We start from the raw sequence: 24,936 nt of genomic DNA on the forward strand, positions 1-24,936 counted from the left end.
TCTCCTCTCCTCTAATCTCTTCTAGTCCCCCACACCCCCTAAGGGGTCATTATTTATACTCGAATTCTTGGCAGACTATACTAATAATGTTGCAGTTTCAGTAGAAACTCACCCTGTGATTGGTTAGCACAGGTGACATAGGGGTCTCACCATCCAGTTCTCATTGCAAATCCAACTCATATCGGTTTTAACAAAGGAAGCCTTAAGGCTTAATACAGTCATATGTATCACCATCAATAATTATACAATATTGCAGCATTTAAGCAGAAAAATGTATCAGTCCATTTCCACCTTGCTTTCACACGCACACAGGGATAACACTCTCCCACAAACACTGGTACATTGGCACAGTGACAGGAGTGTACAGATCATTGTGGTCTTGACCCATATGTCTTCACTTGAGGCACTTGGCAGTTCATGCAGCTGGCACAGTCTTCTGTGCCTGCGTCTCTCATTCAGCACACTGCTAACAATTCTCAGCCATGCTGGATTCCTAGGCAGCCATTTTATTGCGGGCCCCAAAAGCAAAAAAAACACAAAAGTATATTAATGTATGAAATAAAACCCATTATGTTTACCTCTCCCATACTAGTACCCTGTATTAGTTATTACCTATTGAGAGCTATTAATTTAAAGCAGCTTTTCTATAATTTGCGCACCACATGCAAAATGTGCAATGTACAACATAGCATAAACATGCACCAGTGCACATTTTCAAAGTGCAAACAATTAATACATACTCATAGCAATATGCTCTAATGTTTTAGGTAGCTTTTCATGCAAAATGTGTTTGCCCCACATGTAGTGTTGGTGCATGGTTGATTAATACACATTATAAGAAAGATCTGTTATGAACTGAATATGTATTTTCTAAATATGCAACAAAGCCAAAGTCTCTTGAGACGGGAACAGGGAGTGTAGATTACAAGGAAAAGGAGCTGGGAGGTGAGAACACACATTCCATTCTTATCTTCAAAGCTAAAGAGGAAACTGAAATCACGAGTTTTTCAACACTGCAAAAACACGTTAATTCAGCACAATTATGTGCTACTTTAAAAGTAAAAAACAGTCTCTATATTAAATGTACATTCTATAGTGAGGTTAAATCTAAACTCAACACATTAAACATCCATGAATAATTAATTACGCATGGTTTTAAATGAAAACATTTCAGACTGAAAGCATTTTGACCAGGCCTCATTTCATGTCTTTCAGTTTGAATGCACCAAAAGTGCCACTTTTAAAAAGCATTTGACTAGGCCTCATTTCATGTTTCATGTGCCATGTGTTTTCACTTGCACCAAAATCTGTGTGCCGTTTTAAATGCAGTCTGTCTGAAACACAAAACAGTGCCATGCTTAATCTTGATTAAATCTAGCTCTATCAGCAGGTGAAGAGCCGCTCTGAAAGTGTGGGCTTGGGCTCCAGTGGGTGCCTTTTGGATACCGTGCAGGTGCCCCGTGCTTGAAATAAAGACATTGCAGCGGTAGATACTTGTCGTTGCAAAAGGCTAAGGCAATACAAGAAGGCATTGGGTAAGAGACACCTATTTGCATATTTGGTGAGCGGTTCTCCAGAAGGGCAGGAACACAGCAGAAGCTGCCTAATTTTGTTGGGGGCCACACATTAGCAGAACTTCTCTCCTTTAAGCCCCACCACAATGTATTTTGGATTAATTACCCCAAGCCTCCTAGAACAAGACAACCATGACCTGGGAGAGTTTACCAACACTTTTAAGCACTCCTGGTCCTGGAACATGCACTTCACACACTCTAAGATGCATGAACATAGGTTATTGATCCTTTGAGGTTCCTAGACAACTTTGCTAATGTGAAAAATAAGACTATGAAACGTTCAACATAATAATTCTTTATTTACTGTAGAAATGAAAGATAACATGACAGCATATTTTGGAGGTCTGATAGATAGTTAAAAGTGCAGATTCCTCACCTTTTGAATATCCCCATATGCTGGACTAAATACTGAAAAGTATGTGATAGCTCCCATATGCTGTAAGATGGCACCATCAGCCTCTATCATGCTTCCAATCTTGATGACATGAAGCCACTAAAGGCGCTACCTTTAGCAGGTTTTACAGATGGAAGATGACAGTGAGGAGGGGAATGCTTTTTCACCTCTCATCATACTGATGTTGGTCTATACATTACCATCAGGCTGCCAGTGACTTAGACACTTGGCCAGAGACTGCATTACTTTCACCTTGTGTCCCCAAAATTCTAAGGCATTGGGGCTGAAACATCCGAGCCTTTTTCTGCCATTTAACAAGACCCTCATGACAATTTGATATAACATGTGAAAAACTATAATCCAATGGAACTTAGGGTATAAAGGCCATTAGTATATAAACAGGGTACCAAAGGCACCCATTTAGGCAAAACGTAATGTATAGGCAGGGATGCAAAGGAAATCCTGCTTTCAACAAATGACAATAATAATTCAGTTTCAATAAATCAGTTGTTCAAATGACAATTCCAAACAATGCTGAGGTGCTACAAGAAATGGTGCAGTACAAATGAAAATAAGTGACAACAACATGTACTAAAAAGACATATACAGTGCTCATGAACCAAAAGAATCTCAACTAACAAGACAAAGAGTCAAATGTATAGGAACAAAACTTCCGTTCAAATCAAATATTTATGTTCACACATTTGTCCTTTCATGAGCAAATTTATGGTTAAGACATCATAGTCGATGTTTTGACCCCAAAAGAACTGAGACTGTCCCCTGGTTCCCTGTGCGAAGTACCCCAACCCATCTCTCTACTTCCTCAGTGACAAAATGTTTATTCACTACATTGGTAGCGAGGTTGTGATATTTCCAGCAGGCAAGTTGAATACGGTGTCATAAATGTTTTCTCGGCTGGAGCATATTTAACCTTTGCAGCTAGAGGAGGTGGTCTTTAACCTGTTGTATTTGCTGCCAGTTCTGCTTCTGCTTAGGAGCCACTAAGGTGATTACCTATCCTCTTAAGGCTGTTTTTTATGCTTCCCATAGCAATACCCTTGACCCCAGTGTATGTTTATTATCAGTGAAGTTCTGCTCTGTAGTTTGGCGTAATTCATCTGTAACCTCCTTTTGCTTCAGTAGCCAGGGGCCCAATCTCCACCCCATATAGTCCCTCTGCCTATGCACACCCAATTCCATAAAGAGAGGTGAGTGGTCTGAAATTCCCCAGGCAAGGAAATGGGTGGTCAAGAATTGAGGAAGGTATGGGCTTTGCATGAACATGTGGTCTAAGCAGGAGTAGTTTTGTGCCCTAGAAATAAACAGTTCAGATGAGTGTTTGGGTTGCATTTTCTCCAGACGTCTACCAATTCATATGTCTCCACAAAGTTCCTCAATCCACTACAACCGCTAGCAGTGCCCTCTGTGAGGCAGTCAGTAGCCTCATACATTACTAAATTAAAGTGGCCCCCCCCTTGATCAACATACCATCTGGAAACTGCAGGAGTAAGGTCTCTACATCTCCTAATCCCACTGATTGTGGCCAAGGCAGCAGGCACTGAGAATCAGAGTTCACGTGTAGTCCATTTCATCTACCGACCACAAGGACGTGTCCTTTTCCATTGTCAACATCAGACGTTTGGTGCCTCCTGACGAAATACCAGGTCTGGGGCTCGATGCCTGAGATAGTGGTATTTGAGTCCCTTTTTATCTTCCAGCCCATATCATTGACATTCAAAGAAAGTATCGAAAGGTGTCCCTCCCTCAGTGCTTCAATGTTTTTTGTTATGTATCAATAACAATTGTTGTTGTATTGTGACATATCATCCCATCCAACCCTGGATCTCCACCTACTCTGCCATCCGCACATCGCCGCACCACAGCAACTAAAATATCAGTCAGAAATATACAAATGCCCCAACAACATCCCTACCCACCTCCCTGCACTGCAGGTTCAAACCACCCGCTACCCCAGTTTTCTGGGAGCCTTTCGTCCCAAACATGATGAGGTAGGCTGCAAAATACTATGAAGGAACAAAAGAGAACAGGTACATGCTCACTTGACTTAATCCCCAGAGAAAATGTATATGATATACCAGCATCACTCAGTAGAATTGGAAGAGTTGGTTCAAGCGACCTGCCACTGTAGATAACAGCTTACTAGCTAGTTTTCATAGTTTAAAATGCCCAGAGCGCTGTCATCCATGGCTTGTGCCATGATAGTGGGCCTTTCATGAGCAATGGTGAGGTCAATGTTAGCAGGTGTTGAGCAGTGAGTTGCAGCAGTAAGGAGTCCGGGCTCCCGGTCCAGTCAGTCCAGTCACCTCTGTAAGAGGATCAGGGTCATGTGTCCTGGTTAGACCTGGAAGGAAACAATGCCATTTTACATACACAAAGTTTTTTTCGTAATTTGCTTTCACTCTCACACAATGACTTTTAACACACATTTGTGCCCATGACAGTATGGATTAGTTCTAATGGATCTATGCTTTGCTTACAAATTCAACTTTGTAAGAACGCTATCATGATACCTTGAATATCACGTATAAGGTGTATACATACATTGTGCAAATGTTATTGTTTGTTTTCTATAGCACATAAGCAATGGTGGCTGTTGGACCTGGCCCTTTTGGCAGGTTCACCCCAAAACTTTTAGCTTTTTCCTAGCCTGTTGCTGGAACCTGGTATTGGTGATTTTAGGCCTTGGCGCACTTTTTCACTGTGGTACAGTGTAAAGTGCGTGAGCTCTCGGTGTATGTGTGGTGAGTGACCTGCCCTCCCATAGGAATGAATGGGGAATATGTATGCCCATGGTAGTTCCTGATGTGTGGGGAGTGCAGGGTCGAGTTTGGTATGTACGAGCTCGTGAGATTGAATGCTGCACAATGGTATATGCGGCATGATTGTGTCTAGTGTAGAAGTGCCACTTTAGAAGTTGGCATATTTGTGTAGTCTGTGGCTGGCGTGTGATTGGCTGGAGCTTGGCCCCAGGAGTGAGCCTGGGCCTGCTTGTGGATTGACTGTCTGGTTTGAGGGTGACAGGGGCTGCAGAGCCTCCAGGAGGTTGTCTGAGTCAGCCCGTGGATGAAAGGCTGCATCTGCTGCCAGGGAAGTGGGAGGAGATAGCACCTGGGAGTGAATAGGGCTGTGCCTGCCTGACCACAATGCTGGCTCCGCCTCCCCGCTGGGCGACTGTCACCTTTGTCCCTGATACTGAAAGGACTTCCCTATAACCAGTTCTAGCTGGTTCTCACACTGCCTGCACCCTTTAGACAAAGGATTTTATAGTATAAAAAGGGGCTGTGTCCCCTTCCAAAATGTTCTTGTTTCTGACTTGAATCTGCCAGCGGCGTGCTGATGCTTGGGCCCAGGGGAATCCCTGGGCCCTGCCCAGCCCCTGGATGCCTGGAGGACTTCTGGGGGACCCCTCTGCCTTGCCTGGGCTGATTGAGGGACTTTGCTTTGCCCTGGGATCCTTTGTACCTTCTTCCTATCCCCCAGGACTTGGCTGCATCCCCTGAAGGACTTTGCTGGAACCCTGTTGGGCTTGTAGCGCCTGGGAGCGCTGTATTTGCTTTCTAGCGCTGAGAGCGCTGTGCTTTTAGCCCCTAGGGCTTGGAAGCGCTTTGCCTTCACCCCTAGCGCTGTGAGCGCTGTGAATTGTTCAGGAGCACTGGGCCGTTTATCTGCAGCCCGGAGATGCAGTCCGCCTTCTGGAGGGATTCCCCGGCGTGGGGATCCCCCTTCCGCTTATTTTCGGTGCAGGAGCCCACTCCGCTTATTTTGCCAATTTTTGGATATCCCCGGCGAGTGCCCACCTCGCCAGGGTCCTGGTGCCGTTTTTTTTATGCCCCCCAAACGAGTGCCCACCTCGCATTGGTGCCGCTCGTGGCACTTCGTTTTTTATTTAATTCCCGAGGGAGCCCGCCCCTCGAGAATCACCGCCGCTGCCCGGAGGAAACACCGGAAGAAGATGTCCGGCCCGCCGCCTGGTTGTGGGCGGGGCCGGAAGGACGTGGTTTCCGCTTCCCCCTGCCTGGGGGAAGCCATTGCCTGCCTTGCCGGTCTCCCGTGTCGTGAGGGAGACCAGAGATGCTGCCCGCAGGAGAGAAGCCGGCCAAGTCGTGGCCTCCAGCGGCCCGGGGCTCCCAGGAGTGAGGGAGAGCCCCGGGGCCGCCAGCAACGCCGCACCAGTGTTTGCGGGGCTCCCGTGCAGAGGAGGGAGCCCCGGGGAGAGAGAGAGAGAGCGCCGGCGAAGGAGAGCCCCTCAGCGGAAGCCTGGAAGCGGGTGAGTGAGGCCGTCGTCTCTGTTTGGGGAAGAGGGGAAGGCGTCGGGGCACATTGCCGGTGCCCGCCCCCCGTGTTGCTTGCTACAGTCGGGGGCATTTCTCCAGAGCCTGAGAGGCTCCGACCGGGGCATGGTTGTTTTAAGAGCCCTGGGAAGGCTCTTGGGGGCATTGCTTGGTGTTTGAGTCCTGAGAGGCTCCAAGTGCCCACATTGTGTTGCGAGCCCAGAGAGGCTCGTGGGGGCATTTTGTTGTGCAGAGCCCCGAGGCTCACAGCCCGCAATTGTTTGTTTAGAGCCCAGCGAGGCGCAAGGGCACATCTTCATTTCAGAGCCCAGAGAGGCTCCCTGCCCACGTTATTGTTTCAGAGCCTAGAAGGCTCCAACGTTGGCCCTCGGTATCTACACAGCTGCCCAGCACTTCGTGGGCAGCTGCTACGTTTAGGCCCCCTGACTTTGGGACACAGGGCGTCCTAGCCCCAACAAGGCCAGTTGGCCTAGGGACTGCCACAGGTGGTGGCTTAGGTGATTCTTGCACAATTGTTCCTTGCTGCACCTCTGAATGTGTTTTAAATGCGTCATGTGCCTTGTTCCTTACACCTCTGAATGTTTTTGGGCATCATGTGTTTTTGCGCAATTGAGATTGTGTTCTGGCACCTCTGAATGTTTTTGTGCATCATGTGTCTCCCTTCATTTGACACCTCTGAATGTGTTTTTGATGCATCATGTGCCATGTTCTACACCGCTGAATGTATGTTTTATGCATCATGTGTTTTTCCTTCCCTACACCTCTGAATGTGTTTTTGATGCATCATGTGTAATGTGTTCTTGCTTAAACCCCTAAATGTATTTTATTCTTAGGTGGTTGTTCTTTCCAGTACAGGTGGTCCTAGTGAGGTCCTGTTCCCCTGCGTGACATTCTCCTAAGGTGGTTAGGGTTGCGTAGGTGGTACTTACCTGTTACCAGTAGTTGCTGGTTGTGATTTATACCTGTTATTTTGTGCTATTCTTGCTAATTTGTGCTACAGTGATTTTATATCCTTTTATTCTAATTTCTGACAGTATTTCTAAAAGTGTTGATTCTGACAATGGTCCATGAGGCCCTGTCTTGTACATAATCCCTTGTGAATATTGCCCGTGCCAGTTGGCACAATGTACATGTGTGATTTTTATCTGATGTGTTTTGACAATACAGAAGTTATTTTAATATAACCTTGTGTGGAGTTCCTTTTGTGGTGTGCCTAGGATGTTGTTGCTATTGTGTGCTGGCGCAAATGCTTTACACATTGCCTCCGAGTTTAGCCTTACTGCTCGTGCCAAGCTACCAAGGGGTGAGCAGGGGTTATCTTGGCGTGTGACTCCCTTGCCCTGACTAGAATGGTGGTTTCTGCCTGGCTTTGGCATCAGCCTTAGCCTACCTGAAATAGCCAGTTCTAACATTGTTTGTCAGCGGTGCGGATTAGGACTTGTGTTTGCGCAGTGCCACAGCGACAACTGGCTACATTACAAAACTCTGCATTTTTTAGATAGTCACATGTTTGGGATTATTGTTTTTGATTTAGTTTTTCTTCAAGAGTGTCATTTTCAGATGGTGTTCCTGCGCTTTATGTTTAGTGGCAGATGAGAGAAAATGACCGGGCGGGATGCCAGTAGAGGGGGAGGTTCCCATAGATTAGGAATCCCTTGCTGGGTCCAGTGGCCAATCCCTATCCCTGTCCCTGTGTGGGTAGATAGAAGAGAGGGAGTGTAGAGGAGAAATGGCTTGCTTGGGAGGGTGGTTATCCCCTGAGTGTAGTGTGTGTGTCTGGATTCCCCAGTACGGTAGGATCCAGTGGTGGCAGCTAAAATGTGTCCAGTGCGTGAAGTCCCATTCCCAGTTCCCAGAGTATGGCGCCTGGTGCTCAGTAAGAGGGGTACAGGTTGAGAGTCAGGGACAGTGAGGAACTGTCTCACCAGTCTGGAGGGGGAGTGTGTGGATGAGTGGTGTGTTGAACTGGAGGAGTGGTGTGGGTTTTTTTTGTGTGATAAAAGAAGCCTGCACGGGAGGTGTACCTCTGGTGGTGTGCAGGAGGTCCTGCAGAGGCACTGGACAAGAAGGTGGATGACTGGCGGTGTGCTAGATGTCTTGCAGAGGCATTAAGGGAGTGATTCTAAAAGTAGTTGCTTGTGTATCTGATGATCCTGTGTAGGGGAAGAGGTTAATGTGTAGCCCAGCTAGGTCCCAGTAGGATGGTAGGGGTGTAGGGGCTCACGTCCTGTCTCAGTGGAGGCGGAGTGAGTGTGGGACGGTGTGTCCCACGTTGGCCCGAAACCCTGTCTCAGGGCCTGGAGGGTTCCCTAAGGGAGCGCCAGGTCAGGGGCCTAGGCTGTACATACAGGTCATTGGAGGAGGATCTTCCTGTGTCTAGAGGACGGGGAGTGTCTGTAACCAGAACTCCGGCGGTCCTGGTGTTGAGGGGTACCGCTCCTAAGTGGAGGGTGCAGAACTCTGGAAGGGGGTGCAGAGGGACGGTGTACTTCTGACCCCGGTGCAACCTGAGGGTTTAGATCCTAGGTTGGGAGATTAGGAAGCTTCAAGGTCAAGAGGAATCTCTACCAAAGTGGATCAGCTGAAGAGACTGAGGGGGCTGCCCTTGCTGTGTGATCTGGGGCCCACCTGCAGTTTGTTGTTTCCACTAAGGTAGAGGAAAGGGGACTTTGCTGTGTGCTGTGTCCCCCCACCTGCTTGATTGGGAACTGTGCTGTGTGCTTTGTACCTCAGAAGTGAAATAGTTTCCAGGTGGTAGACCAGTGATGGAGTGAGGTCCTGATCTGGTAGGAAAATTGTGTTCTGGTGAGTGCTTCCCTGTGAGGGTGCGGAAACCCAGAAGTAGAGGTAGGGTGGGGCATTCTTGCCCGTGACCTCTGGTCAGCCTGGGGGTGTGGTCCCTGGATTGAAGGATCAGTGGTAGTTGTAGCTACCCTGAGAGGGAGAGTGGAGAGTGGCTATTGTGTGCCAGGGGCTACTGCCCCCCACTCTGTGGATTGGTCAGGACCTGTGACATTTGGATGGCCTAGGGCCTGGTCCTGGCCGTGGATGACTAGAGAGTACCAGTGGGGTATTCTAGTTGTGCCAGGGAGCTTTTGTTGAGAGAAATCTATGTGGGTTCAGAGTGGCGAAAAACCGGAGGGTGTCCCTGCCGTGCGGGCCCGTGTCCGTGTTTTGTCGCCCAAAGCAGGGAAGCCCATCAGTGGAGTGATTGGTCTACCCTGCGTTTTGGCTGGAAGGGGGTTGTGTTGGACCTGGCCCTTTTGGCAGGTTCACCCCGAAACTTTTTGCTTTTTCCTAGCCTGTTGCTGGAACCTGGTGTTGGTGATTTTAGGCCTTGGCGCACTTTTTCACTGTGGTACAGTGTAAAGTGAGTGAGCTCTCTGTGTATGTGTGGTGAGGGACCTGCCCTCCCATAGGAATGAATGGGGAATATGTATGCCCATGGTAGTTCCTGATGTGTGGGGAGTGCAGGGTCGAGTTTGGTATGTACGAACTCGTGAGATTGAATGCTGTGCAATGGTATATGCTGCATGATTGTGTCTAGTGTAGAAGTGCCACTTTTAGAAGTTGGCATATTTGTGTAGTCTGTGGCTGGCGTGTGATTGGCTGGAGCCTGGCCCCAGGAGTGAACCTGGGCCTGCTTGTGGATTACCTGTCTGGTTTGAGGGTGACAGCGGCTGCAGAGCCCCCAGGAGGTTGTCTGAGTCAGCCCGTGGATGAAAGGCTGCATCTGCTGCCAGGGAAGTGGGAGGAGATAGCACCTGGGAGTGAATAGGGCTGTGCCTGCCTGACCACAATGCTCTCCACCTCCCCGCTGGGCGACTGTCACCTCTGTCCCTGATACTGAAAGGACTTCCCTATAACCAGTTCTAGCTGGTTCTCACACTGCCTGCACCCTTTAGACAAAGGATTTTATAGTATAAAAAGGGGCTGTGTCCCCTTCCAAAATGTTCTTGTTTCTGACTTGAATCTGCCAGGGGCGTGCTGCTGCTTGGGCCCAGGGGAATCCATGGGCCCTGCCCAGCCCCTGGATGCCTGTAGGACTTCTGGGGGACCCCTCTGCCTTGCCTGGGCTGATTGGGGGACTTTGCTTTACCCTGGGATCCTTTGTACCTTCTTCCTATCCCCCAGGACTTGGCTGCATCCCCTGAAGGACTTTGCTAGAACCCTGTTGGGCTTGTAGCGCCTGGGAGCGCTGTATTTGCTTTCTAGCGCTGAGCGCTGTACTTTTAGCCCCTAGCGCTTGGAAGCGCTTTGCCTTCACCCCTAGCGCTGTGAGCGCTGTGAATTGTTCAGGAGCACTGGGCCGTTTATCTGCAGTCCGGAGCTGCACTCCACCTTCTGGAGGGATTCCCCGGCGTGGGGATCCCCCTTCCGCTTATTTTCGGCGCGGGAGCCCACTCCGCTTATTTTGCCGATTTTTGGATATCCCCGGCGAGTGCCCACCTCGCCAGGGTCCTGGTGCCGTTTCATTATGCCCCCCCCCCTAACGAGTGCCCACCTCGCATTGGTGCCGCCCGTGGCACTTCGCTCTTTATTTAATTCCCGAGGGAGCCCACCCCTCGAGAATCACTGCCACTGCCCGGAGGAAACACCGGAAGAAGATGTCCGGCCCGCCGCCTGGTTTTGGGCGGGGCCAGAAGGACGTGGTTTCCGCTTCCCCCTGCCTGGGGGAAGCCATTGCCTGCCTTGCCGGTCTCCCGTGTCGTGAGGGAGACCGGAGATGCTGCCCGCAGGAGAGAAGCCGGCCAAGTTGTGGCCTCCCGCGGCCCGGGGCTCCCAGGAGTGAGGGAGAGCCCCGGGGCCGCCACCAACGCCGCACCAGTGTTTGCGGGGCTCCCGTGCAGAGGAGAGAGCCCCGGGGGGAGAGAGAGAGCGCCGGCGAAGGAGAGCCCCTCAGCGGAAGCCTGTAAGCGGGTTAGTGAGGCCGTCGTCTCTGTTTGGGGAAGAGGGGGAGGCGTCGGGACACATTGCCGGTGCCCGCCCCCCCGTGTTGCCTGCTACAGTCGGGGGCATTTCTCCAGAGCCTGAGAGTCTCCGACCGGGGCATAGTTGTTTTAAGAGCCCAGGGAAGGTTTTGGGGGCATTGCTTGGTGTTTGAGTCCTGAGAGGCTCCAAGTGCCCACATTGTGTTGCGAGCCCAGAGAGGCACGTGGGGACATTTTGTTGTGCAGAGCCCGAGGCTCAAAGCCCGCAATTGTTTGTTTAGAGCCCAGCGAGGCGCAAGGGCACATCTTCATTTCAGAGCCCAGAGAGGCTTCCTGCCCACGTTGTTGTTTCAGAGCCTGGAAGGCTCCAACGTTGGCCCTCAGTATCTACACAGCTGCCAGCACTTCGTGGGCAGCTGCTACGTTTAGGCCCCCTGACTTTGGGACACAGGGCGTCCTAGCCCCAACAAGGCCAGTTGGCCTAGGGACTGCCACAGGTGGTGGCTTAGGTGATTCTTGCGCAATTGTTCCTTGCTGCACCTCAGAATGTGTTTTAAATGCGTCATGTGCCTTGTTCCTTACACCTCTGAATGTTTTTGGGCATCATGTGTTTTTGCGCTATTGAGATTGTGTTCTGGCACCTCTGAATGTTTTTGTGCATCATGTGTCTCCCTTCATTTGACACCTCTGAATGTGTTTTTGATGCATCATGTGCCATGTTCTACACCGCTGAATGTATGTTTTATGCATCATGTGTTTTTCCTTCCCTACACCTCTGAATGTGTTTTTGATGCATCATGTGTAATGTGTTCTTGCTTACACCCCTAAATGTATTTTATTCTTAGGTGGTTGTTCTTTCCAGTACAGGTGGTCCTAGTGAGGTCCTGGTCCCCTGCGTGACATTCTCCTAAGGTGGTTAGGGTTGCGTAGGTGGTACTTACCTGTTACCAGTAGTTGCTGGTTGTGATTTATAACTCTTATTTTGTGCTATTCTTGCTAATTTGTGCTACAGTGATTTTATATCCTTTTATTCTAATTTCTGACAGTATTTCTAAAAGTGTTGATTCTGACAGTGGCCCATGAGGCCCTGTCTTGTACATTATCCCTTGTGAATATTGCCCGTGCCAGTTGGCACAATGTACATGTGTGATTTTTATCTGATGTGTTTTGACAATACAGAAGTTATTTTAATATAACCTTTTGTGGAGTTCCTTTTGTGGTGTGCCTAGAATGTTGTTGTTGTTGTGTGCTGGTGCAAATGCTTTACACATTGCCTCCGAGTTTAGCCTTACTGCTCGTGCCAAGCTACCAAGGGGGTGAGCAGGGGTTATCTTGGTGTGTGACTCCCTTGCCCTGACTAGAATGGTGGTTTCTGCCTGGCTTTGGCGTCAGCCTTAGCCTACCAGAAATAGCCAGTTTTAACAGTGGCCTGACTAGAATCCCGGCCCAGGGCAAGGATGCTTTCTTTTATAAATAAACAAGCATTTCCTGCTTGAGGCAAAGGAGCACATGCTGTCATTTGGGGGGTCACCACACACTAACTTCTCAGCCCAGCTGCTTCCTGATCCCTCTAAGAAGGCTGTCCAGGGAACTACATTCTTGCCCTTCAGGTAAATTGGGTAGGATCTTCCGGTGGGGGATTTCTGACAGAACACATAGCAGGAGTATGCTAGATATATACTTATCTACATCTAGATTCTATACGAAATACTACCTCAATTGAAGGGGGACATAACCAGAAACATCAATGTTCTCTTTTGGAAGGATTTTTTGGCTGAAAGGGATTGGCAAACTGATTTTGTAATGGAGTGCCCAAATGGGCTTCACATCCCTGCACCGTATGACAGGCCCATTGAGGGATGTGTAAAAAAAAATTCTATCGGAGCTTGTGCTGCAGGTGGTTTCAGCCCACCGCACAAGCTCCCATAGAGAAATGGAAGTTTGCAACTGCACCGTGTGCGGTCGCATTCTGATTACGGTGTCGTAACAGCTGACCTGAGGTCGGTCGGTTCTCTATCCGCAACAATGTCGGTTGGGGGTAAATCCGACCAGCATCGTAATCAGGAGCATGATATCTCAAACATATTTTTCTGCCATAATATAGTGCCCTGCAGCAGATATCTGACTTCATTCAATGTGCTCGGCTCTCAGAGGCAGTTCTGTTTACATCAAGGGTATAATAACAGCCCTAGGCTATTCTCAGCCAGAGTAACAGAGCTACTACAAAACTTTGAAGACCAGGCATTACCCTATGTCGATGACATTTACTTAATGGATAATGACCTTTCAGAGCACCCGACAAAAGTAGACAACATAGTTTTGGGGTTTAATCACATGGGCTAAAAATTTAATTAAAAAAAATTAAAAATTGCCCATCACAATGTCCTCTTTCTGGGATACGAGCTGTTAAGTGAAGGCAAAAGCCTTGTGACACACTTCTTACAGAAGTGTGCTCTTCTTCAAACTCCAACTAAGTTGAAGAGATTCCAATCCATATCGGGATTTCTACATTTTGCCTGTACTTAAATTTCAGATTGCGCAGAATGGGTTAAACTGTCCTACGACCTAATACGTCAACGTTTTTCCAGTACCATTTGGACTCAGGATCATAACGTACATTTTGTGCAAGCTGACATGATAGATTTAAAGCACTTAAACGTGTAAACACAACAAACCTGGTGAACATCTGGTTATACGAAAGTCACATTCAATGTAGGTGACACAGTACCAATTGCATATAAATTGAATTTATATACCAATGCAGAAATTCCTTCTGCACCTACAGACTAAAATTACTGACAGCAGTGCAAACTGCTGTGATGAGAGAGCAAGCCCCAGCTTAGGGAAAACGCATCATTGTCGTTACCCCAGTATGACCTTAGAGGTCGTCACCAGAGCACATTCCAAATGCTAAAGCACTACATCCATGAGGGATACAATGGGCTAACTTGCACATCTCAAAAGATGTAGACTACAGGTTTGATACACAATATAAACACAAGCCTTTCAGCACGAACAAGAATATCCTCTGCCTAATGAAATAATGCCTCTAGAACGCTATGAATACATCCTTTATACTGATGGTTCTGCCCAGCATGCCATAGGAACATAGCATCAATGCTCCCCAGCAAACACTATTGTGAAAGGGTGCATAGACAGTGGAGAATTCCACCCTGAGAAAACCTATACACAGTCACTTGGTAACTGCACTGTGCCGCCAGCTGCACTGAGGGCACTGATACAGGCACTCGAAAATACGGATCAAGGATTCCCCACACTTATAGAGTGCAATTTGTTTTACTGTGTCCAGTCTTATAAAAAATATCTACATTATTGGAACCAGAATGGATTCAGAGACTCAAAGGGTTGCACAATCAAACACAAGCTACTTTGGGAAAAAGTGGCAAAGCTGAAATATTACTTACCGCAGACTCATGTGCTACACACATTGAGTCACAACATGCTGGCGTACTCATTGTAGTGAATTCAATGACTGATGAAGCAGCGAAAGCAACAGTTTGCACTGCTGTGATTGCTGCAATCACTCATTCCAGTACCATGATAGTCAGAGACATCATGGTGGCTGCCAACGCTGCTCGCAATGACGCCCATTTGAGAGAAGGCTTTCCATTCAATTACTCCTTCAAGTTAGATGCACAAAACATTACATATACTCACATTCCTGGTGTCGCTAATAGATTAATGCCAAACACAGATCACACAATGAGTTTAATCCTAGCTGCACACAAGGGTATGGCACATGCAGGGGTGTCTGCTACTATTTCATTATTGCAGCAACATTATTGATGGCCAGGTCTTTTCAACAGGTCAAGGATTTTGTCCTTAAATGCGACATCTGCCAGCAGATGAAGAGGTACACCATGGCACGTCCACCACAGACACCTATTTTTCTATTTTTCTATTTAGGGAGTTTTGTAAAGCGCTTGGTGACGCCAAGAGGCGTGTCCCCGCGCTGAGGAGCAGATACTTACTGGAACCTACAAAAGTGGAATACCTTACTGTTCGAATAGTGCAGTTTTAAGCTTGGCCCTAAAAATTAGTTCTGATGGTTCTAGTCGCAATGCTATGGGTAGTTTATTCCATCTGGAAGCTGCAAGGTACCTAAAGGATCTTCCGCCCATCCGTGCTCTAGACACCTTGGGAATAACCAGGAGTCCTGAGCCGGAGGATCTCAGAGAGCGGGACGGCTCGTAAGACGTCAACAGTTCTTTCAAAGGGAGAGGAGACCTCCCATTTATGATCCTATGGCACGTGCATAGTGCTTTGAATTCTACCCTGCTTCTAATCGGGAGCCAATGCAGGGACCGGAGAGCCGCTGAAGATGCGGCTCTTCGGGGAAGTCTAAGCACTAGCCGGGCAGTGGCATTCTGTAGGACCTGCAAGCGGCTCAAATTCTTCTCCAGAGTCCCTAAATAGAGAAGATTGCCGTAGTCCATCTTTGATGTGACTAGTGCATGCACCAGGGTTTGACGGGCTCTGCTGATTTCACACAAGCTTCTGGCTTGTGTTTACCTGAACCCCTGCGGCCCTCTGTTATCAGATGGGGCTTACAAGTATATCTTAGTGGAAGAGGACTCCTGCTACCGATTGCTGTGAGCATGGCCACGCCTGAACAGTTCACGCCCGAACTGTTATAAAGGATCTGCAAGTCTTCATTGGGACATACGCAGTTGGCACATTACATTCTGACCAGGGTCTGGCATTCGCTCTAGGGTTTACAAAGAGGTCATGGGAAGTTTGGGTGTGAACCGGTTCGTCTCATATCCATATCATCCTGAGAGAAATGCGGTTGTGGAGAGGAAAAACCATGACTTAAAGCACTCTCTAACAGCAAGGATGCTAGGCTTGGGCTGCAGTTGGGTCCATCATCTGTATGAGGCCAGAGGGCACTCGTTTACCTGTTTAGAAAATCCCTGGATGGTCGAACTCCCTATGAAATTCTGTTTGGGGTAAAGATATGGTTCTCAGGCATCTACAACCCCAGCGCAGTGGTGATGTAAACACAATTTGATATCACTGAACGTTTGCCTGTTTTACAGGAACTATATCACTTCCGGGACGAACATAGCAACATCCAAGTAAAACGCATATCCATTGTGGGAGTGTAGGAAGTGCTGGCAAGACCTGCCTAGGTCCCAAAGGTTTGGGACCTGGTCAGGGAGAAAATTGTGGACAAGCAAGAATTTTAGGCCATCTTACACAGCACTGTTCTTGTCCTGGCTGTTAAAGGTACCATAACTGTGCTTCTTCTGCACCTTGCCAGCCGCAAAGAAAAAAGATTTGTCTCCATTGATCTGATCAAACCACACTATGGGGCCCATTAGGATCTTGGGCTGCATGGCGGTGGCGATCCGCCCGAGACCCGACCCCGCCCGCCACCCATTTCCCCCGCCATATTGTGGCGGGGGGACCACGGCGGATGGAAAGACCGTCCGCCGCTTTTTCGCCCGGTCGACAAGTTGACCGGGCGGAAAAGAGTTTAATATGGTGGCGGTGTCTCTTAGACACCGCCAGCCGTATTACTATGGGGGCGGAAACATACCGCGCAGTGCCTGCCGTGTTGTGCATGGAAGTGCACGACATGCCTTCCTGGCATTGTGGCGGGTGGTGCTGAATGCACCACCCGCCACAAAGTCAGGAATGCAGGATGCGCCTGCCACTGTGGCAGGCGCATCCTTATGGCCCCCACGGGATCCCTGTGGCAGGCGGTCCCATTTCGCGATAGGATAGCGGGCGGACAAAGTCGGCCCGCCATCCTAATGACCCCCTATGTGTCCAATTCTCAACAGTAAGCCACGTGGGCTCCTGGGTAGCTACATGCCTCCTCTCACTACCCTGCAGGAAGTTCAGATGGAAGCTTTAATAACTACAGAAGCATCCTCTCTTCAACCAGAGACAACAATCAACAACAACAAGGTATTTCTTTGACCTGTTGCAACAACTACAACAACTGTACAGTCAACTAGTCAGGAAACATAGATTTCAGTTCGGAAACCTGCAAAGAACACGGTCTACGTCAATGTACCACAGATTGAGTCTTCTCCCAGTACTACAAAACCTGCTGAGCTGCGGAGAATAGGTCGAACAGCCTTTAGGTATTTCATTGACTTTGATGACTTTTCTTCGAGCAAAGGAAAGCCGCCACTTACCTGACAGACGCCGCCACCGCCAGGAGTCACACAGCGGCTGCCAGTCACTCGAGTGCACGCCGCCTCCGCCAGGAGTCATTCCAACGCTGAGAAACCGCACCGCCACTCCGGGACTCCAATTCCCGGCTGCCTACGCGGCGGCGCGCTCTGTGACACCGTGCCTGCGCCAGGAGGTGCACAAAAGCAGCGCAGAGCCCGACGGAGTGGGGGAAACGAGCAAAGGAAAGCCGCCACTTACCTGACTGACGTTGCCACCGCCAGGAGTCACACAGGGGCTGCCAGTCACTCGAGTGCACGCCGCCACCGCCAGGAGTTATTCCAACGCTGAGAAACCGCGCCGCCGCTCCGGGACTCCAATTCCCGGCTGCCTACGCGGCGGCGCGCTCTGTGACACCGCGCCTGCGCCAGGAGGCGCACAAAAGCAGCGCAGAGCCCCGCTTCGCGAGACGCGTGCGGGACGCCCGGGGCTAAGCCCGGGCAAAGGGCGGGCCCTCTACGGCCCTCATCGGCAGGAAGAGACAGGGACAGGGCCAGGAACGCTGCCGGAGAGACGTAAAAGTTTCAACACCTAAGTAGGATACAGCCGCCTTATACAAAGTGCCTATATTCATTCCTGAAGTGGTTGATTTCTAGGTACAGCGTCAGCATGTCAAAAAAAACTATTGCCATTGCAGCTAACACTATTGATAATTATTTGGTTCAAACTGTGAAAAAAATAAACTCACAAAGGAGAGAATCATTGGGGTTGAGCCAATCTCCAGACCTACGATGTCTGAGCCCTACTATACTTCCCCTTACTGATGATATTCCATCCTTGGAGTCTGATCCTGTCGACCATCTTAGCCTACCTATCAATCAGGTTATTATTAATGTTTCATCGGGGAATGTAGAACCTGCCCCCGAGGTATCTACTTTAGATCCTGAAAATGACATGGATATTGACTCTGACCAGGAGGCACAGGTGTGTCTTTCAGACGAAGACCAGTCCTCCTCAGACCAGGCCCCTCGGCCAGTACGTACATGTGTACAAAACCAGTTAAAGCGGGGTGGGCTGCGTTCTGGGGTAAGGAGGAAGAGGGTAACCACTCCAAAGACAAAACTAAAGGACAATGGAGAGGGGAAAGCAAAATACATTGTTGATGATGATTTGTTTTCTAAAATTGCTGATTTGATTGAATGTAAAATTAAAACTATTATCAAACCTCTAGTAGCAAAAATAGACAAACTACAAACCGAGGTCAAAAAGCTGGGAGGACTGCAGAATAAGATAGCGGGGGGGGGGGTAGAAAATATAACCACGATGGTTGTTAACTTGGGTAATAACACAGGAGAGAATGTTGTTGGAGAAGGAACACATGATCTGTTACATATCAACCCCCCGGAGCAGTTACCGATTATAAATGTTAACCAGGCAGCTGGTCAAGGTGACGGAGCAGTAACAGTTAATATCCCCCCAGTACAAGCCCAGGTAATGGACCATTCACAATTCATTGTTGAAGCCTCGCCAGTTGTCCTTGTATTAGCTAATTTTCCCCCTTAGAAGGTGGCATAGTTGAATCACCTACTTCTTTGTCAAATAAGGCACTACAATGGCTAACAAACAACATGAAGTTAGCTCCGGGGGGAGAGCAACAATTGGGTCGGGATATTAAGTCCGCAAAAATGGTTCCCTGGTTAGGAAACCGTCCAAAAAAATTTCAGGGGGATTGTGTGACAGTGAGCTTTTCACATCAAGGCATCCTGCCAAACATCCTCATTAATCTCCTCCCGCCCCAACGCAGACAGGGTACTGTTGTTCCATTAACATTAAAATTCTTCTATGGAGAACAACAGAATGTTACTTACCCAAGGACCCCTGTACTAGGGTGGGATAACAACTGGAATATGGATAACAGATGGGGCCAAGATCGAGGTCGTAATACAGTAAACTACCCAGTACATTCAGTTCAGCAAAATCCTTTTGTTCAACCTCTTTTGTTGTCCAATCGTTATACTCCTTTATCCTTTCTGGACCAAAATGATTGACTCTTGCCCAAACAAAACAGCCATGATGGGCATTATGCACCTGCTTTTAGCATACTTACTTGGAATGTTGCAGGAATTAAGGCAAAAGTGGGAATCCTTGCATGGTCAGATTTTATTAGTAAGTTCGACATTATTGCATTACAAGAAACCTGGGACACACAAGACAGTTTTTCACTGAATGGGTATAGTTATTTCTGTATCCCAGCAGTGTCCAGTGTTGCAGGAAGAGTCTTTTTAAATTAGATATAAAAGGTCATCTGAAGAAATGTGACTCAGGCTCTGATCATTGTTTAATTGTTGAACTTTCATTAGCAGAACACCCTAATATTTTATTTATACATTTTTATAATGCCAACGCATCTGACTGTACTTTGAATAGTCTAGATAGATTGGATCAGTTTTTGTCAGTCTATAGTGAAAATGTAAATTCTTTTGAAATTATTTTTATGGGGGATTTTAATATCCACCCTTGTACTTTAATGTGTGTATGCGGTGAAGAAGAATCCCCCCCTAATTGCTCGCCGATCCATCTTGAACATAACAAGCAGGGGGAATGTTTAGAATTTTTTTTAGCAAGATGGAATCTATATGAGTCGGGGTGTGGGGAGAGGGGGTTAGGGTCCCTACCTTTAAGGGAACCGACAATGGCTCTATTATTGATTATTATCCCATCATGTTTGTTGGGTAAAGTTTTAATGTATAAAACTGTGGTTTCTGTGTTTAGTGTCCATAATCCTGTCACCATGGATCTAGCAAAATCCTACTTAATCCTGCGGAAAGTTGGTCCCCGCAACAACAGGTCAGCACTTAAAGTTAAAGACCAGGGTCGCAGATTGTAATGGGATAGTATAACCCCAGAATCTTTTATACAAGAGGTACTCTCCGATGCTGAGGTTGAGGTTGGTGTGTGTTCATCTAGTGAGGCTAAAAACAGTGAAGTGGTACTTGCCTTTGGTAGCATCTGCAGCAAGATTAATCATAGACTGCTTGTTGGTTCAAAAAAGCAGTCACTGCCCATCAAAAGATGGTTTGATAGCAGATGCTCTAAAGCACATTGTGCGTTATTAAGTGCCTTGAAGGCTATTCCAAAAGTTCACGCACGTATCACAACCTGTAGAGCCCGGTATAAAAAAGCAATAGCCGACAGGAAAAAAGAGATCAAAGATGAAGCTTGGTCTCAACTATCAGACCCAGCTATTTTGAAAAATAGTGGATAATTCTGGAAAATTGTTAACTAACCTCTGTTTACAGGAGAGGAGAATACTCCTCTAGAGACTAACATACCTGATGAAGGTTGGATAAAACATTTTAGCGACATTTATTCTGACCACAGTAGTGGAGGTTCCGGGGGCCTGGATGGCAGTATAGCTAGTGAAAATCAAGTGCATTTTGAGGTCGCAGAAGTCCTAAAAGCAATAGATTGTACCTTAAAAAAAAAAGGCGCCAGGACCTGATGGTGTTCCGGCTGACGCTTTTAAATGTTTCCCTAATTTTTGGTCCAGATTACTTTGCAGGGTTTTTAATGCCTTAAGCCATGACAATATACCAGAGTCATGGAAAACCTCAATAATCATCCCCGTGTTTAAAAAGGGAAATAGGCAGGATCCTGCATGTTATAGACCAATCTCATTGATTGACTCGTCAGTTAAGATCTTAGGAAGAGTCATATTAGCAAAATTAAATGAGTGGGCAACCGAGAACAGCATTCTGACCAATGTTCAATATGGATTTAGACCCAAAAGAAGCACACAGGACCAATGCCTTAATTTACATATGCTAATAGAGAAATATACTAAGGCAAAGGCAGGGTCCATGTACCTTGGTTTCATGGACCTCTCCTCTGCTTTTGACCTGGTTAACAGGTCAAAGCTTTGGTCCCTATTGCTAGAAATGGGTCTGGACAGGACACTGGTTAACTTATTGGCAGACTTGCACCGGAGTCTTACAGCAAAAATTAGAGTCACCACGGATGGACGGTGCACGGAGGACTTTGCTTCAGAGAAAGGGGTCAGACAGGGGTGCATTCTTTCACCCCTGCTGTTCACATTATATGTGAATGCTCTAGAACCCGCTTTGAGGGACGTGACCCCCGACATTCCGTGTGTAGGGGAGCAGGGGATCCCTGTTCTCCTTTACGCGGATGACGCGGTACTTCTTGCACGTACCGGGGTGGGGCTCCAACGTCTTTTGGACGCTTTTGAAACCTTCGACCTTAAAATAAACGTGAAGAAATCCCAAATTATGCTTATGGGCAGTGCAGGAAGGACAAATTGTCACAAAACTTTTTTTTGTGGACGGGAGAAGCTTGCTCGAGTAGCCTCCTTCCCTTATCTAGGGATTACATTTGATGAAAAGGGTAACTGGGGACCCCAGTTAAAGAATAGAGTAATCTCGTTGGCAAGAACATCTTCAGCCCTGCAGGGGTTCTCTAAGAAACTGGGGGCCAGGCCCATTGCAGCCATAATGAAAATTTATAAGGCTAAATGTATTTCGGTTGCATCCTATGGCAGCTCAATTTGGGGTTACAGGGGCCTAGGCTCCCTACAGACCATGGAAAATAAATTTTTCAGATCTGTTCTTGGTGTCCCCCAGTCAACTGCATCCTACACTGTACATTTGGAACTCGGGGAAGGCTACATCACAGACTTGATAAAAACAGCACCTCTTGTAGCTTGGCTGAGGATGTGGCTTAATAAAGAAATTCCCCTAAATCATATTATTATGTAAGACTGTCTGTGTTTGGATAAAGCCAATAACATCAAGTGGTTGACCTACATCAAGGAAAATTTCGCCAAGTTGGGGAGGCCAGAGTTATATTTAGTAACAGAGTCCATAACACCCCAAGACATTGCTTTAACAAAGTGCGCAATGAGAGAGCTTGTATCCCTGGAAAGAGAAGAGAGTGAGCTGAAAAAACCTAGTGTCAGGGCTAGCTTAATATTATCCATTCCTGACGGCCCAGAAAGCTACCTGAATATGGTGACCCATCCGTACCACAGGTTTATTTTAACTCGGTTTCGTTTTAATTTGATTCATTTTAATCTTGGTTTTTATCCTGTTTGGAGTACTCCAGAAAAGGCATTACCATGTTCCTGTGATCACTTCTCCGAACAAAATACTATGCACTTTGTAATGTTCTGTGGGCATTACGAGGAAGCAAGGAGGAAGTTTCTTGTGCCTATTTTAAAAGAGGCTGGATTTATTCAAGTTAAACCTGCTCTTATTTTCTTACAGCTTATGCAGACTCCTAGGATCATGTTCCATGTGGCAAGTTTCCTAGTGAGTGCTATTAGGAGCAGGAATATTAGGTTAAAAAATCATAATGATCCTCCTTAACAGTACAAATTTAGTATACAAAAGGCACTTTGTGAACATAATAGGCTTTGTACCAGGACTTATCTGGTTTTAGACTTGGCTTATTCTGAGGCTTTTAGTACTCCGTATGTTGCACTATAAGCATGATTTTTGTATGACTTTTATATTTTTGTACGTATTTTAACTGTTTTTAACTATGTATTTATTGTATATGTATTGCCATTGTCTTTATATGATATTAAGTTATCGCAATAAAGTATTTTGACTGACTGACTGACTTTTCTTCCTATGCATCAGAGCCACCATCACAGCAGCCTCTACCATTCAGGCTGAAAGTGTGTGTTTTCCATCTTTGGTTGAAAAGGACATATTTTGTTTCTCCTTGAAAATATCTCTGGATTACAATTGCTTTACTTTTGCTGGTCCTCTGGATTGGTGACAGTCTTTTTCTTGCTCCTAAATGGGCACTATCTCCCAGAATGCTCTGCAGTACAACTTGATTCTCAAACCACACACGTCATCACTGAACTGCTTTCTACCTATCTAGGTCTACGGGTTGCATATGGTGGCACTGTGGGCTAGCTGGTCTCTAGGACGGCATATCCTATGGGGGATGCACAGAATCAGTCTTGCATCATCCCTATGTTTATTTTGCCCAAAAAAAGCACAGTTTCTTCTGGGAAGTGAGGAACTACACAACAGTGGTTCGCATCCACTCCATTTCTACGCGATCAGTGCGTCACTGTCTGCCGCCATCGAGCCAGTCCCACACTTTCTTCTGGTCTAAAAATGCCAGGTTTTCCCACCCGCTATAAATCACAACTTGGCAGGTAAGAGTATCATGTATTTGATCACACGCTCTCGCAGGCAGCGTTTGACTTCATCAAAGGAGGATCAGTGCTTCTGGGTGGCCATGGTGAATTCCGGAAGAAAAAAGACCCTGAAATTTTCAAGGCACAGGTCCATCACATGGCGGGCTGCCCATGGCATGACGTCACGGACCTGTAAATTGAATAATCTGCACAGCTGCAAAAGGAAGAGGGTTATGATGGGGCTAGCTACCCTACAATGTTAAAGAGTCTGGGCTAGAGAAACGTCAATCAAAAGACATCCTGGCCTTAGGGAGAGAGGAATCTCTTTCACGGAGAGCTATGATGCCTTGTGGTGAAAAACTGAAATCATTGGAAGCCACAAAGCCGATCCATCTGCTTTTGACGATGACCATCACCATCTGGACATGGAACGTGAGGAGCATGCATGAGACAGTTAAGACAGCCCAAGTGGCAGCGGAGATTAAAAAAATACAGCTTTGCCCTGCTTGGCATCAGCGAAAACAAATGGACACAGTCCAAACAGGAAAAACTGGCTCCCGTAGGAATGCTGCTGTATTCTGGACACGTAAATGATGTCCAAATGCCTGGAAGTCAGGATATGCATACAGGGCAGTGTCTGGAAGCATATTAGAAAAGCCCCAAAATGTGGCCCCCGGGTGGTGGGAACAAGAGCACAGGGAGTGGATCGTGACACTAACCCCATGGGAGGTCTTCATGGCTACCCCTCCGATCACAACCTTCACAGCCTTCCATTCCATCGCCCTACTGGACGCTGTTCCCCAATTTTTATCAAAGTAATGGTATAGGGCCTCTGCCCCGACTCTGCCCAGACTCACCATAGCGGTATCGCCGGTCGTCCCATTCCATCTGTAAGGCTCAAGAGGAGAGGAGGATGGTCCAAGAGATAACGGGGTAAATATGCAATCCCTCTAACTCCCGGGGACAATTCTCTACTCATCATTGACTTGCAACCTGTTGTAGATCTCTAATAATACTTTGTTTGAACAAGGTTTGGTATTCTCTTTGTGTGGGTCTCTATCTAAGCGTGCTTGCAGGACACAATTAAAATCCCCTAATAATATCACTTCCGCTCCCAAGAACGGGGTTGCTACCTCCATCACTTTTGTGAAGAATTCGGTACTATAGGAATTGGGGGCATAGACATTAATTAAACACATCTCCTTCCCCTCCCACTTCCTGTGTATGATCACGTATCGCCTCTCGGGTTCCGTTACATGGTGTATGTTTTGGAAAGGGACCGTGGGAGCCACCCAAATAAGTGTCCCCCTTGCTAATCCAGAGTGGGAGGTGGCATATACCTGGCTCCTCCATCGACGCCTGACACATGGGAACGCATCACCTCATAAGTGCATTTCCTGCA

General features: G+C 47.4%; 1 protein-coding gene and 1 long non-coding RNA gene across 2 annotated transcripts in view; one reads left to right on the plus strand and one right to left on the minus strand.

Moving 5' to 3' along the window:
* Window positions 1-24,936, plus strand: part of RMDN1 (regulator of microtubule dynamics 1) — a 325,882-nt gene that overhangs the window by 257,951 nt on the left and 42,995 nt on the right. The gene's annotated exons all lie outside the window — the stretch shown is intronic.
* LOC144827202 (uncharacterized) overlaps window positions 1,906-24,936 on the minus strand; it is a 28,423-nt gene continuing 5,392 nt past the window's right edge. The window contains exon 3 of the long non-coding RNA XR_013610075.1: window positions 1,906-4,330. This is a non-coding gene — a long non-coding RNA (uncharacterized LOC144827202). The remainder of the gene's footprint in view (window positions 4,331-24,936) is intronic.

This window comes from Lissotriton helveticus, chromosome 4_1 (genome assembly GCF_964261635.1).
Source record: "Lissotriton helveticus chromosome 4_1, aLisHel1.1, whole genome shotgun sequence".
Classification (NCBI taxonomy): Eukaryota; Metazoa; Chordata; class Amphibia; order Caudata; family Salamandridae; genus Lissotriton; species Lissotriton helveticus.